Below are 15,252 nucleotides of genomic sequence, written 5' to 3'. Positions count from 1 at the left end.
TGATAAAGATCCTGAACTGTGGAGTAAATAACTCAGGTGAAAATCTTTCTGTCCGATCATGATCAGAATCAATCAGAGCTGTATTTATATAAATATATCTGGTATTCCGTCATTAATCCTGTGGGACAAATTGGGTTAAAGTTCAATTCCACCTGTCCAAACTTTGACACCTAAACCTTTGATAAATTCTTGGGCTGGGATTGGATCCAACTGTTCCCAGTCTCCTCTCTTAGAAGAAATTTTAGTCTAGGAGCCCTGCAGGGGTTTGAGGATCCATGGTGCCTGTTGGGTACACTTTCTCCACCTCAAGTCTCAGCAGGAGTTTCTCCAATAAAGAAATAAAACTTTTGCCTGAAGCTCCCACTCTGCCCATGACAGGAACCCCTGTGAGTGTCTGGGACATCCCGGCTCTTTGGCAGCCTGGGGACTCCTGGGATGTCACCGTGGAGCCCCCGTGAGTGCCTGTGACAGATCGGTGCCTTTGCAGCCCAAGGTCACCTGGGATGTCACCATTGGATGCCTGTGACTGCCTCTGACCACAGGGCTCTTTAACATCTCCAGAAAGCCCTGGGAGGTCTCCATGGAGCCCCTGTCTCTGCCTGTGACATTCCAGCTCTGGAACAGCCTGGAGACTCTTGAAAGTCCCTATGGAACCCCTCTGAGGGCCTGTGACAAATCTGATCCTTAGCAGGCAACCATCAGCAGCCCCCTGTTGCTATGGTCAGTTTCCATGGCAACCATCACCAGCCCCCTGTTGTTATGGTCAGTTTCATGGCAACCATCACCAGTCCCCTGTTGCTATGGTCAGTCCCTTGGCAGCTCCATGGAGACCCCATGATGGGGTGGTTGCCATGGACACCAGCTGAGGCCTGCAGCCAGAGATCGTTACCATGGCAACCATTGGCAGCCCCATCCCCAGGCTCATGGGATCCCAGAACCACAGAATTGGCTGAGCTGGGAGGGACCCATCAGGATCCTCCAGTCCAACTGCTGGCCCTGCACAGGACACCCCAACAATGCCAGCCTGGGCCTGGCAGCGCTGTCCAAACGCTGCTGGAGCTCAGAGAGCCCTGGAGCTGGGACCCTTCCCTGGGGAGCCTGGGCAGGGCCCAGCAGCCTCTGGCCAAAAACCTTTTCCTGACATCCAACCTGAGCCTGCCCCGACTCAGCTGCAGCCGTTCCCTCCACTCCTGTCCCTGGGCACCAGAGGGGAGAGGTTCCCACAGCCCCAGCCAGGGACCCGCTTCCAAGGCTGTTGCCATGGCCACCAGGGCTGGGACCAGCTGGGATGCTGGTTTCCATGGGCCGGAGTTCAGGAATGGGATTCCCCAATTTTCTGCTCTTGCTAAAACTGTGCTGTCCTCGCTGCCCTCCCGCCTCCCCTGGTAAGCGCAAAAGGCAAAGATCCCAGGCTGGGATAAGAAAAATTTATTGGGAACAACAATGAGATAAGGAACGAATGGAACAGAAACAATATTGATAACAGAGTGTATAAATAAAACTGTTTACAGGGAAAACTAAAACACAACTTACTGGGTCTGCCTTGCCACGTATTTCCTCCTGCCTGGAAAGCACACCCTTCTCCTCAGGGACAGAGTGAGAGAGAGAGAGTTTCCCTTTCCTGCACCTGGAAATTCTCTGAGGTGGGAGTGAATGTAATGACACAGCCATGGCAAGACCCTCATGTTTTTCCATGCCACTGGTAGGGGCAGGGAAAGGGACAGGTGTCTTCCTAGCATGGATCAGAAGGAAAAATGGATCACCAGGGCTCTTCCCAACATGGATCCTCCAACTATGGATGAAGTTGGGGCAGTGCACAAAAGTCCTCCTGCATTGGGGCATTGGCAGAGCTTCCCTTACAGGTGCCTCCATTGGTGTCTGGTTAAGACAGAGATCTGGGTGAAGCTTTTCCCACTCTGGGGACACTCATAGGGCCTCTCCCTCTCCCCAGTGTGGATGCGCCAGTGCCTGATGAGGTTGGAGTTGTGCTTGAAGCCCTTCCCGCACTCAGGGCAGTGCAAGGGCCTCTCATCCGTGTGAATCTGCTTATGCCAGACGAGACTGGAGCTGCTCTGAAACCTCTTCTGACACTGGGGACACTCGTAGGGCCTCTCCCCCATGTAGATGCATTGGTGTATGACAAGGGCAGAGCTGGAGCTGAAGCTCTTCACACATTCCCCACACTCATAGGGCCATTCCCCAGCGTGGATCCTCTGGCTGATCAGGGTGCTGCTCTGCCTGAAGCTCTTCCCACACTCCAAGTACTTGTGGGGCTTCTGCCCATCATGAAGCTGCCCATGGACTACCAGCTCCGAGTTCTGGCTGAAGCTCTGTCCACCTTCCTGGCTCAGGGTGGGTCTTTTCTCCTCAGAGAACCCTGGGTTGGGTTTGGAGCCCCTCCTCCTCATGGGGGATCTCCAGGGCTTTTCCTCCCCATTGGATTCTTTTCCCATGGAGCCACTCAAACCGGCCTCTTCCATGAGGTTGTGCTGTGGGGATTTGATGTCCCTGATCTTGATCCTCAGCTCCTTTTCTGGTAGAGGAAGGACAAGCACAGGATGGGATTTCCCTCCGTGCAAGAGGGAAGGGGAAGGAGATGCCCCCAGTGCATCCCCGGCACGATGGCATTGGCAGCGGGGTTGTCCTGCAGCGAGGGGATTTTCTGGGCTGGGAGATGGAGCAGGAGAGAGGGGGAAAGGGGCACTGACTTCCTCCTCACATGCCTGGGTGTCCTGAGGCATTCACATCTTCCTTGAGGTGTCTTCCGTCATCTGGCCAAGTTTTAGGAATGGGATATTCCTAAAACAAGGAAGGAAAACAAGGGTTGAGCACAATGAGCTTTGTACTGATTTAAAAACAAACCTGGGGAAGAGTCTAAGCTAGAATTCCAATTCAGTAACAAAATAAGGATCAAGGAAATGATACAGAAACACTGCCTTAAACTGACAGAGTCAGGATATAACCTGACACCCTGTTGTTCAGGGTGGTGGCAGCAGTCCCAGTAAATGGTGGCTGCAGTCCTGTTGGAGAGATGAACACAATTCTGTCGAAGCAGTGATCCTGTAGAAGGGTCTGGTCTTCCTCTGGATGTCCAGTGGTGGCTAGGGAGTTCTTGTCCTCTGGGAATTCAGTAGGCAAACTGCTCCTGGTGTAGCAAAGTGTCAGCTTATATCCAGGTAGGAATGCTTGGATCCTCCCCCTGGGCGGAGCATCCCACAATGGGAGGATAGAATTTTATCAGTTCTGTGGTGACACTCAATGGCCCATTCACAGGAGATATCTTCCCTGGAGGGCATTATGAGGGCTGAGCCATGGAAGAGATAAAGAACACTGCCCCAGCTGTTTATAGCAGTTGATGAAGATGGGGATTGAAAACATGCATTTGGTTACATCTTGCATGGCAACCTGAAACAGTGGGGTAATCCCTGCTCAGGGGGTGAACACCACCCCCCCTTACCCAAACTGGCTCAGCTGTAAAACCCCCACCCCGAAAAGGCCACACACACAGGGGATAATGTCACACTTGGCCCCCTCCAGGGGAAGTCTGTTTCACAGGCTGGGGGACTTTGCCAAATGTTAGAATAATTTTTCTCTTTGTCCCTGTCACCTTTGTGACAGCTACACATAGCTTCCCCTTTCTTTTCATAATCCTTATTGGGCCTATTTTCCATTTTTCTTTTTTTAGAATGTGCCAGCAGCTGAGCTGGAGCTGTGCAGGATCAAAGGAATTTGGATTTGCCACAAAATAGCTTCGATTGTAAGTTGATAAAATTTTGGGATTTATTTGCTTTTCCATCACAAGTGACTTGTTGGAAGAGTAAATTCAAGGCATTTATCTAGGGTCAATTTTGATTTCTGACAAGGAACAACATTACTTCTTCTGGTGCCCAGAGTATGCTTGTGAAGCCTCTGTTCCTCTTGCCCTGGGAGATGCTTGGGGGGGTTGTCCCTGTCCCTGTCACCCCACACCATTCCCCAGGGGGTCTCCATCATTCTCACCCCAGAGAATGCCTGGAGGGTCTCCCTCCCTCTCATACCCTGTGCCAGGGGGTACTCAGGGCAGTCTCTGTCCCTCTCAGCCCAGGGGATGCTCGGGGGTCTCTGTCCCCTCACCCTGGGGGATGCTCAGGGGGTCTCCATCCCTCTGGCCTCAGGCAATGCCTGTGCAGGGCTGGGGACCAGGGGCTCTGTGTCCCTCTCACCACTGAGGGTGCTCGGGGCTGGGGGGGCTCTCCGACCTTCTCACACCTGAGGGAGGCCGGGGGGGTCTCTGTCCCTCTCAGCCCTGGTGTGACCCCACCCAAAAGTCATTGGGGTCAGAGGGACAGAGACACCCCCAAACCCCCAGAAGGGCTGAACCTGGGATTTGGTTTGGGGCTTAGGGTTTAGGAAGGGGCTGGAATTGGCGCTGGGCTTGGAGTTGGGGCTGAGATTTGGATTAGCGCTGGGATCGGGGTTAAGGCTAGACATGGGATTAACTATTGGGCTGGGGCTGGAATTGGGTCTAGGGCTAGACAAGTCTGGCACTGGGATGAGATTAAATACAGAACTGTGAGTGTGTCTAAACGTGGAGTGAGATTGAGACCAAGATCACTGTCAGGTTTGGGATTGAGCTCACCCAGAGTGGGACAGAGGGGATGTTACGGTGGGAAGGTTTGGGGAAAATCCTGGTTTGGGGAAAAACAAGGTGTGAATGCCTTGGGTTGGGGATTCCTCCAACCCACGTCCATTTCTAGAAGTCACCTGATGTCCCAAAATCAAGAGTAATTAAAAAAAACCCACCAGGAGTTTCCCATTTCCAGTTTCATCCCTCTTGGGTTATTGTTGGTCCCCCATCTCAAGGCTGGTGGGGATCCCATGGGTCCTAGGGATCCCCCCTCTCCAGGGTCCTGCTTTTGGATTCTGGGAGGTTCTGGGGTCCCAAGGTCCCCCTCTCCAGCCTCCCCTCAATCCAGCCACTTGGGGTTCCCCCTTCTTTCTACCACCTTGTCCTGGATTAGCGCAAATTTGGTCAAAACCCTCCAAAAGGAGTTTCGTCTAGAATGCTGATTCAGCAGCCCCACCCTCAGCCAGTTTGGGAAAATATTGCCTTAGAGGAAAGTGGCAAAAAAAGTTACTTTACAGGCAAAGCATTTACCAGCACAAAAATTGAACAATATTAAGCAATAAAACCTCTTGCTGCTCCAAAATAGGTGACAAACTCCGAAAGTTCCTCCTTGGGTTGTAGCTCCCCGCACTCAGCGTCTTATCAGTGTCTTATCAGTGTCTTATCAGTGTCTTATCAGTCTCTCCAGCACTGGAAATGCTGGCCCAGGCTCAGCCAAGTGGGCCACAGGTGCGAGCTGCCGGTGGTGTTCTGGCTGTTCAGTGCAGAGCAGATTTAAACAGCTCCAAAGAAAAAGAAAAACCACAGTCCAGGGAACTTCTCTGCTTCAGCGAGCAAAAACTAACTAAAAGCAAAGGACAGCTCTGTCCTGCTGTCTGTCCATCCAGCAGCTGGAATGTAGAGGAATGTAGTGTATGAAAACAAACTGCTGCTTCTTCCTCCTCCCCTCCTCTCTAAAAACCGGCCTTAAAGGTGCAGAACTCATTTCTGGGCTAAACAGACCGATGGGGGTACGAGCATCATGAAGTCACCCCAGGACACGCCCCTGTCAGGGTCAGGGGTCCCGTCCCCGCCTCATCTCCGGGCTGCCGGGGGTCCCCCAGCTCCGGTATCGCCCCTTCCCCTCTCTCCGCCCCGGGGGTCCCCCGTTCCACAGCCCCGGCTCTCACGGGGATCCCCAAAACCAATGTCCCGCCCCGTCGGTACCGGGCCATCCCCACGTGGACCCCTGGGACCCTTCCGAGGGGCGATCGCGGCTCCTCTGCCCCCGAAAAAGCTCCTCTTAGGGAGCCCGGAGATACCCGGGGCTCGAGTCAGGGATCTGCTGGCTCCGAACACTCTCCAAAAAATCCTCCTGGAGACCCCTGGCTGGAGCCGGGGCGAGCTCGGCCTCCGCCCTCACCTGCAGCTCGGGGCTGGGGGCGATGCTCCCGGGGCAGGGGGTGCTGCAGGCTCGGCGTGCGGGCACTGCGAGCGCCGCGATTCTCCCGTTCCTGCTCCTCCTCTCCCTCCTCTTCCTCCCGCATTTCCTCCGCTGCCAGCCCGGACCCCCCTTTCCTACCGCTCTGCCCCGCGGCCCCGCAGCACCGGCTGCTGGGTGGGGGAGCCCCCGATCGGCCCCAGGGCTGGGCAGGGGCTCGGGGACCCCCCCGGGGCGGATCCGTCCCCCCGGCCCGAGCCCCAAATTCCGCTCCGGGGCCGCCGGGCTCTGCGGGTCCGCCTGGCAACGGGTGAGTCATCGGCGAGAAAAGCTCTGGTTGGCTGGAAATTGTTTACTGCGTCCTCTGATTGGCTGGAATTGTAAAAGGCGCTACGCCCTGCGGGTGTTGCTGGGAGCTGCGGAGTCCGGGCGGGAGCCTTTTCCTGTTTATTTCTGTTCTCTGAGACCTCTTTCCTATTTCTTTCTCTCTTTGAGACCTCTTCCCTCTTTCTTTCTCTCCCTTTCTCCTCCCCATTTCTTGTTCCGTTCAGTCCACGCTCAATAATCGTCGGTTGCTGTCCCACGCTCTCATTCGCTCCTTCAGTGCGGCAGAGGCGTCTCTCCCTCGCGGGGTCTTAATCCATGGACAGGGTCCCTTCCCACCCCAGTCCCTGGAAAATGTCCATCAATGCCACCTTTGCTGTGTGGTCTGGGGGCCCACAGAGCTGCTGGATCTTCTCCCCTTGGGAGAGAAGTTCCTTGGGAGGCACGGCAGGAGCAGCAGGGAGCCTCGGGAATGCCCCTCTGGGATCCACGGCACACACTGCCAGGGTCTGGAATTCCAGTTCTCAGCTATGAAAAGATGTTCCTGCCCTTGAGGGCAAAGCTGTCAAGAAGGAGCCAAAAGCCAAGTGGAACAAGATCTTACAGTGGCATTTCACTGCAAGCCTTCATAACTTCCCCCATGGTTGTTGTAGCTCCTGAATTGGGAATTCAATCCGGGCACGGTCTTTGGTGTGAGCATCCCTGGGTCAAGGGAGACACTGAGAGAGAAACAGAGCAGACAAAGAGAGGCAGGAGAGAAAAGAGGGCACAAACACAGTCAGCTGAGAAGTTGGCACTCTGAAAACAGACCAGAACTGACTGAAAAGGAATATAACAGAAAGGAATAATTTTGCACCTTTTATTTACTATCAAAATACAATTTCTTCCCCTTCTCACAAACATCTTGCCAGTGTCATTCAGCAGGGCTGTCAGAAAGTCCATCATTCTGGGTGGATGTTCCAGGCTGCAGCCACAAGGAAACAGGGAATGGGGATTTTCCTGCTCCTGGGGAGTTTGACATCCTCATCTGAGGAGAGGAGGAGGCACCAAAAGAAAAGGGCAGCTGGGCTTCACCCTTCCACAGGAAAAACGGGGCGGGGGAATCTCTCATCCTGTCTGCTGCTGTTCCCACAGGGATGTGAGGGCTGATCCCAGAGCCCTAAGGGTCACAGTCAGGGCTGCCCTCAGGGAATGCTTGCCTGGTACTGAGGGGCAGCGTGGGAGCACCTGGATCTTGGGGCACCCAGCTGCCCCCCATGTTTGGAGGTGCCTGAGGAGGGCTGGGACAACGCCAGGGACATCCTGCAGTGACATCCCCCCTGTCCTACCCTGGGTGAGCTCAGTCCCAAACCTGACCCAGATCCTGGTCTCATTCTCACTCCATGTTTAGACACACTCACAGTTCTGTATTTTATCTCATCCCAGTACCAGACTTGTCTAGCCCTAGACCCAAATCCAACCCCAGCCCTAAAGCCAATCCCATGTCCAGCCTTAACCCCGATCCCAGCGCTAATCCAAATCTCAGCCCCAACTCCAAGCCCAGCCCCAATTCCAGCCCCTTCCTAAATCCTCAGCCCCAAACCAAATCCCAGGTTCAGCCCTTCTGGGGGTTTGAGGGTGTCTCTGTCCCTCTGACCCCGATGATGTTTGGGTGGGGTCACACCAGGGCTGAGAGGGACAGAGACCCCCCCGACCTCCACAGGTGTGAGAAGGTTGGAGAGCCCCCCCAGCCCCGAGCACCCTCAGTGGTGAGAGGGACACAGAGCCCCTGGTCCCCAGCCCTGCACAGGCATTGCCTGAGGCCAGAGGGATGGAGACCCCCCGAGCATCCCCAGGGTGAGGGGACAGAGACCCCCGAGCATCCCCTGGGCTGAGAGGGACAGAGACTGCCCTGAGTACCCCCTGGCACAGGGGTGAGAGGGAGGGAGACCCTCCAGGCATTCTCTGGGGTGAGAATGATGGAGACCCCCTGGGGAATGGCCTGGGGTGACAGGGACAGGGACAAGCCCCCCAAACCCCTGCCAAGCATCCCCCAGGGCGAGAGGCACAGAGACCCCTCAAGCATCTCCTGGGCACTGGACAAAATAATTTGGCAGAAATCAAACTTGACTCTGCATAAATCACTTTGATGAATATTTGATTTTCCCACAAGTCAGATGTGATGAAAATGCAAACATATCCCAAACATTAATAAACTGACAGTACAAGCAATTTTGTGACAATTCCAAGTTCCACTGGTTCCTGCACAGCTCCAGCTCAGCTGCTGGCACATTCTGATAAAAGTGTAAATTCAGCCCAAGACAGATATCATTAAAAGGAAAGTAAACTCTTTGTAGCTGTCACAAAGGCGACAGGGATGAAGAGAAAAATGATTCTCACATTTTGCAAAGCACTCAAGCCTGGGAATTCAGGAGTTATTTGGGAATTTAGCTACTTGAGCTGAGCTTCTTGTAGGACTTTTAGCAGCCTTGTGTTCCTCACCATGGGGTGAATGAACCTTGTCAGTCTTGCTGGTATCATTTGCTCCCTTTCCTCCTGTGATTTTAAAAAACATTTCAAGGAAGGATGTCACAGACATTTTTTCATAAAATCCTCTCTTTTAGGATTTGTCCTTTCTGGAAAGCTGGGGCCCCAGAAGAAAAATGCAAACAATAATTATCTGCTGATGTGGAATGTAACAGGAGCATGTGTGATTGGTCTTCTGTGAGTGTTTGGATTTGCTGACCACTCATGGGAGAGTTGGTCCTTGCTTTCTGCTGGACTCAGAACTTTGTTATTCATTCTCTTCTTTCTATTCTTAGCTTACCAAGCCTCTGCAACTTTTCTCTTTATTCCTTTTAGTATAGTTATAATGTATTATATATCATATATCAATAAATCCAGCCTCCTGATCATGAACCAAGATTCTCGTCCACTTCTCTCACCCTGAAGACCTTCATCAGGTCGCTGTAATAGAAGGACAACAAAATATTTTCTTTACACTCCAGGCCCACAAAGGCGATTTACCTCATCGGTTCTCCCATAAGTCACTCAGAGGAAGCTGCAGCCCAGTTTCAAAGAGTTCCTCCAGAGAGAACCACAACCTCCTCAGAGGAGGGAACCATGCTGTTGTCAAAGGCACTTGGGGTCAGAGAACAGTGCCTAAACTCACTGTGCCAAAATAATTTCAGTCTGGTGAGTCTGGTTAAGAAAAGTGTTAGAGAGATTCCTCTGCCCCAATTAAGGTGATAATGAGACCAAACCCAAAATGAATTTTATTGAACAGTAAATGGGATAGAAAAGGGGGGACAGGAAAAAGAGCCCTCCCCTGGGGCAGGGTAAGTGTGACATTGTCTCGTGTGTGTGGCCTTCCTAGAGTGGGGGTTTTACAGCTGAGCCAGTTTGGGTAAGGGGGGTGGTGTTCACCCCCTGAGCAGGGATTACCCCACTGTTTCAGGTTGCCATGCAAGATGTAACCAACTGCATGTTTTCAATCCCCATCTTCATCAACTGCTATAAACAGCTGGGGCAGTGTTCTTTATCTCTTCCATGACTCACCCCTGATAATGCCCTCCAGGGGAGATATCTCCTGTGAATGGGCCATTGAGTGTCACTGCAGAACTGATAAAATTCCATCCTCCCATTGTGGGATGCTCCGCCCAGGGGGAGGATCCAAGCATTCCTACCTGGATATAAGCTGACACTTTGCTACACCAGCAGCACCTTGCCTACTGGATTCCCAGAGGACGAGAACTCCCTAGCAACCACTGGACATCCAGAGGAAGACCAGACCTTTCTACAGGATCACTGCTTCTAGAGAATCGTGTTCATCTCTCCAACAGGACTGCACCACCATCTACTGGGACTGCTGCCACCACCCTGACCAACAGGGTGTCAGGTTATATCCTGACTCTGTCAGTTTAAGGCAGTGTTTCTGTATCATTGCCTTGATCTTAGTTTTCTTTTAAATTGTAATTCTGGTTTAGACCCTCCCCAGGTTTGCCTTCAAACCAGTACAAAAGACAATGTGCGCACCCTTTGTTTTCTTCCCAGAACAGGATTTCCCATTCCCAAACCTTGATTGGATGGAGAAGGAGGCTGTGGGGAAGAGGAAGGATCCCCGGGACACCCAGATAGGTGAGGAGGAAGTCAGTTCCTATTTCCCCCTCTCTCCTGCTCTATCTCCCAGCCCAGCACAGCCCCTGGCTGCAGGACAACCCTGCTACCAACGCCATCCTGCCGGGGATGCACTGGGGGAATCTCCTTCCCCTTCCCTCTGGCATGGAGACAAATCCCATCCTGTCCTTGTCCTTCCTTCCCCAGGGAAGGAACTGAGGATGGAGACCAGGGAGGAAAAATCTGCATGGCAGAACCTCGTGAAAGAGGCCATTTTGAGTGATTCTAGCGCACAGGAATCCAACAGGGAAGAAAAACCTCAGACATCCCCCATGAGGAGGGGCTCCAATCCCAGCCCAGGGTGCTCTGAAGAAGAAAGAGCCACCCTGAGCCAGGAAGGTGGGCAGACCTTCAGCCAGAGTTCAGAGCTGGTGGTCCATGAGCAGCTTCATGATGGGGAGAAGCCCCACAAGTGCTTGCAGTGTGGGAAGAGTTTTAGGCGGAGCTGCCACCTGATCAGCCACCAGATGATCCACACCGGGGAATGGCCCTACAAGTGTGGGGAGTGTGGGAAGGGCTTCAGCTACAGGTCCAACCTTGTGACCCACCAACGCATCCACACTGGAGAGAGGCCCTACGAGTGTCCCCAGTGTCAGAAGAGGTTTCAGACCAGCTCCAGTCTGCTCCAGCACCAGCGGATTCACACGGAGGAGAGGCCCTTCCTCTGCCCTGAGTGAGGGAAGGGCTTCAAGCACAACTCCGACCTCATCAAGCACCGGCGCATCCACACAGGGGAGAGGCCCCACCAGTGCACCACATGTGGGAAGAGGTTTCAGACCAGTTCCAGTCTCCTCCAGCACCAGCGGATTCACACAGATGAGAGGCCCTTCCACTGCCCTGAGTGCGGGAAGGGCTTCAAGCACAACTTCACCCTCACCATCCACCGGCGCATCCACACAGGGGAGAGGCCCTACGAGTGTCCCCAGTGTGGGAAGAACTTCACCACCAGCTCTCACTTGACCAGACACCAACGGAGCCACCAGTAAGGGATCCCTACAAATGCCACAAATGCAGGAACAGCTTCATCCACCACTCCAGCTTCATCCCCCATGGGAGAACCCACATTGGGAAGAGCCCTGGTGATCCATGTTCCCCATGATCCATGCTGGGAAGACACCAGTCCCTTTCCCTGCCCTTACCAGTGTCATGATGTGGGATTGAAAAACATGAGGGTCTTACCATGGCTCTGTCATTACATTCACTCCCACCTCAGAGAATTTCCAGGTGCAGGAAAGGGACACTCTCTCTCTCTCTCCTTGAGAAGAAGTGTGTCCTTTCCAAACAGGGGAAATTGTGGCCAGGAATACCCAGTGAGTTGTGTTTTAGTTTTCCCAGTGAACTGTTTCATTTATCCCTTCTGTTATCAATATTGTTTCAGTTCTGTTTGTCCCTTATCTTGTTCCTGTTCCTAATAAATTGTTCTTATCCCAGCCCGGGATCTTTGCCTTTGTGCTTTCCATGGGAGGCAGGAGGGCAGTGAGGGCAGCGCGGTTTTAGCGGGGAAAGAAAATTGGGGAATCCCATTCCTGCACCCCGGCCCAAGGAAACTGAGCATCCCAGCTGGTCCCAGAGTGGAGGAATTTCTTGTCTCAAGACATGCCTGGTGGCCATGGCAACAGCCTTGGAAGCGGGTCCCTGGCTGGGCCTTAGGGAACCTCTTCCCTCTGGTGCCCAGGGACAGGAGTGGAGGGAACGGCTGCAGCTGAGTCGGGGCAGGCTCAGGTTGGATGTCAGGAAAAGGTTTTTGCCCAGAGGCTGCTGGGGCCCTGCCCAGGCTCCCCAGGGAAGGGTCCCAGCTCCAGGGCTCTCTGAGCTCCAGCAGCGTTTGGACAGCGCTGCCAGGCCCAGGCTGGCATTGTTGGGGTGTCCTGTGCAGGGCCAGCAGTTGGACTGGAGGATCCTGATGGGTCCCTCCCAGCTCAGCCAATTCTGTGGTTCTGGGATCCCATGAGCCTGGGGATGGGGCTGCCAATGGTTGCCATGGTAACGATCTCTGGCTGCAGGCCTCAGCTGGTGTCCATGGCAACCACCCCATCATGGGGTCTCCATGGAGCTGCCAAGGGACTGACCATAGCAACAGGGGACTGGTGATGGTTGCCATGAAACTGACCATAACAACAGGGGGCTGGTGATGGTTGCCATGGAAACTGACCATAGCAACAGGGGGCTGCTGATGGTTGCCTGCTAAGGATCAGATTTGTCACAGGCCCTCAGAGGGGTTCCATAGGGACTTTCAAGAGTCTCCAGGCTGTTCCAGAGCTGGAATGTCACAGGCAGAGACAGGGGCTCCATGGAGACCTCCCAGGGCTTTCTGGAGATGTTAAAGAGCCCTGTGGTCAGAGGCAGTCACAGGCATCCAATGGTGACATCCCAGGTGACCTTGGGCTGCAAAGGCACCGATCTGTCACAGGCACTCACGGGGGCTCCACGGTGACATCCCAGGAGTCCCCAGGCTGCCAAAGACCCAGGATGTCCCAGACACTCACAGGGTTCCTGTCATGGGCAGATATATTTATATAAATATGTATTCTCTATTATGGTAATGATTAGACAAAATTGCCTTAATCAGAAATATTTATGCCAGGATGTTAGAGACATAAAATATATTATACAGAGAACTAGGAAATTATTTCAAAGCAACTGTATTAAGCAAAACCCGTAACTAAGCAGAGATTGATGTCACTCCCCCCGACCAATGACCATGGGCAATTCCCTTTGGCTCAGCCTGGAGCAGTGACCTTGAGGGTGTCCCCACCGCTGGGAGGAATCCCCACACCCCTCAAGAAGGGAAATGTCAGGAGATGCTGCCATTAAAATTTGGGACAGGGCTTTTCTCGTCTGAGGTGCTGCTCTGTCAGTCAGATGTGCCCAGGCTGGGCCAGCTCAGCAGCTCTGCAGAAGCTCTCAGTGGTGTCACTTGGTTGTTCCTTTCTCTGGGGATTTTTCCAGCTCTGCCACAGCTTCAGCTCCCTCTGAGGATGTTAAACTTTGGGATGGAGGAGTCAGGCTGGTTTCAGCATTATTCACCCACAAAGCAGTGTGACACCCCTACTTCATTTCCCACTGGGGGCTTTGCAAACAGGGCCTTGTTGGAGTTGTTGGAGCCCATTGCAGGCAGAGCCTCCTGCTGCAGCAGGAACTGCCTTTCCTGTGCCATGAGCACGGCAGGTCCCGCTGCAGGAAAAGCCCCAGGCCAGCCCCAGCACAGGGAAGGGCTTGGGCACAAGGGCAGAGTGCCATGCTGGGAGCTGTGCCAGGGAGAGCCTGAGGCACCAAAGGCACCTTGGCAGCAGCAGCTGCTTGCAGGCCATGGCCAGAAGCCTCCCTTGGCAGCCCAGCCTGGTGGCCACCTCTGCAGAGCTGCTGCCTCAGGGATCATTCCTGGCTGGGCTCTGAAAAGCCACTTCTGCTCCAGGAGCCTGACTGGGAAGCCATTGGCCCCAGCACCTTGGGGACAAGATATTAATGACAAAATTCTTCATGGCAGCAGAGCCAAGGCCGGGGCAGAGGAAAGGGCAGAGCCAGGCCCAGGGGACAGGGGTGCCATGGTGATGGCTGTGAGGTCACTGCCCCTGCAGCAGCCTGGCTGCCCTCAGCAGACATTCTGGCCAGAAGCCTTGTGAGGGCACCCAGCACATCAGAGAACCCACAATGCAGGAATTCTGTCACTGGAGATGAGAGGGTTTCAATGGGCAAGGCTGCACAAAGCTCCTGCTCTTGGACAATTCCTGGGATGGGGAATCCACTTCTCTGGAAAAACGGTTGCCATTTTGTGCCACTCTCATATTTATAAAATATTTCCTCTTTCTAACAAATGTTAATTTGTCCCCATTCAGTTTAAAGATACTGACTTGTTTTCTGTCACTGTAGGATTTACGAGAAAATAACTTAGAATGCTATTTTTCCCTTTTCACAGACCTTGGAGAGGACTCAAAAATCTCCCAAGATGGGATTTGGAGGCCTCATCACAAAACCAGCAGGGAGAGTCTGCGGCCTCTGTGGTCAGTGGTGTAGAGACTGAGGACTGAAAGGGAATAGCCTGGGAGGGATGGATGGGTGGTTTCAGAGAGGCTGGAGCTTTTCTTCATAGTAGGAATAAGCCTGAAGAAGACCTAATAGCACCAAGTGCAGCTTGGGAGGTCCAGACTGAACACCAGCAGAAACGAATTTCCCTGGCAGGGCAGGGCTGGCTGCAGCACGTCCCCAGCAGGAGCCTGGAGCAGCCCAAGGCTCTGTGTGGGCAGGCAGGGGCAGGCAGGAGGCAGAGATGTCAGCAAAGGAAGGGCCCAGCCACGTGGGGCAGCCGGGGGTGCTGAGAGCCTGCAGGGACAGAGGTGCAGGTTTGCTCAGCAGCAGAAACACCTTTCCCTCGCTTGTCCCCAGCTGTCATCACTGCCACCAGTGTTCTGCTCTACCTGGAACCTGGGGACATTTTCTCAGTCCTGTCCCTCAGATGGATCTATTTAAAGTATGAGAAACTTCAGTGTATCACCCTCTTTTTGAGTCCCTGAGAAGGTTTTTTGAGCACACTCCAAGGGACTGAGTCTGATGCAAAGAGCACCAAATCCCCAGAGGCTCATTAAAGTCCCTGTGCTGTGTCTGTGCAGCTGAGCTGGGCCGGGCTCCTGGCCCAGAGGCAGCTCCTGGCAAGGGCAATGCTGCAGAGAGACAGCTCTGGCCAGGAGCAGCTCCTGTGCACAGCCCAGCAGGGCTGGGGCACTGCCAGGGCCCCTGAGGGACACCAGCA

General features: G+C 53.6%; 1 pseudogene; it reads left to right on the top strand.

Annotated features, from left to right (window-relative positions):
* Window positions 1-15,252, top strand: part of LOC131560141 (zinc finger protein 850-like) — an 886,257-nt pseudogene that overhangs the window by 111,821 nt on the left and 759,184 nt on the right.

The sequence above is a fragment of the Ammospiza caudacuta genome, chromosome 7, assembly GCF_027887145.1.
Source record: "Ammospiza caudacuta isolate bAmmCau1 chromosome 7, bAmmCau1.pri, whole genome shotgun sequence".
Lineage (NCBI taxonomy): Eukaryota > Metazoa > Chordata > Aves > Passeriformes > Passerellidae > Ammospiza > Ammospiza caudacuta.
This window is presented reverse-complemented; position numbering and strand designations above follow the sequence as displayed.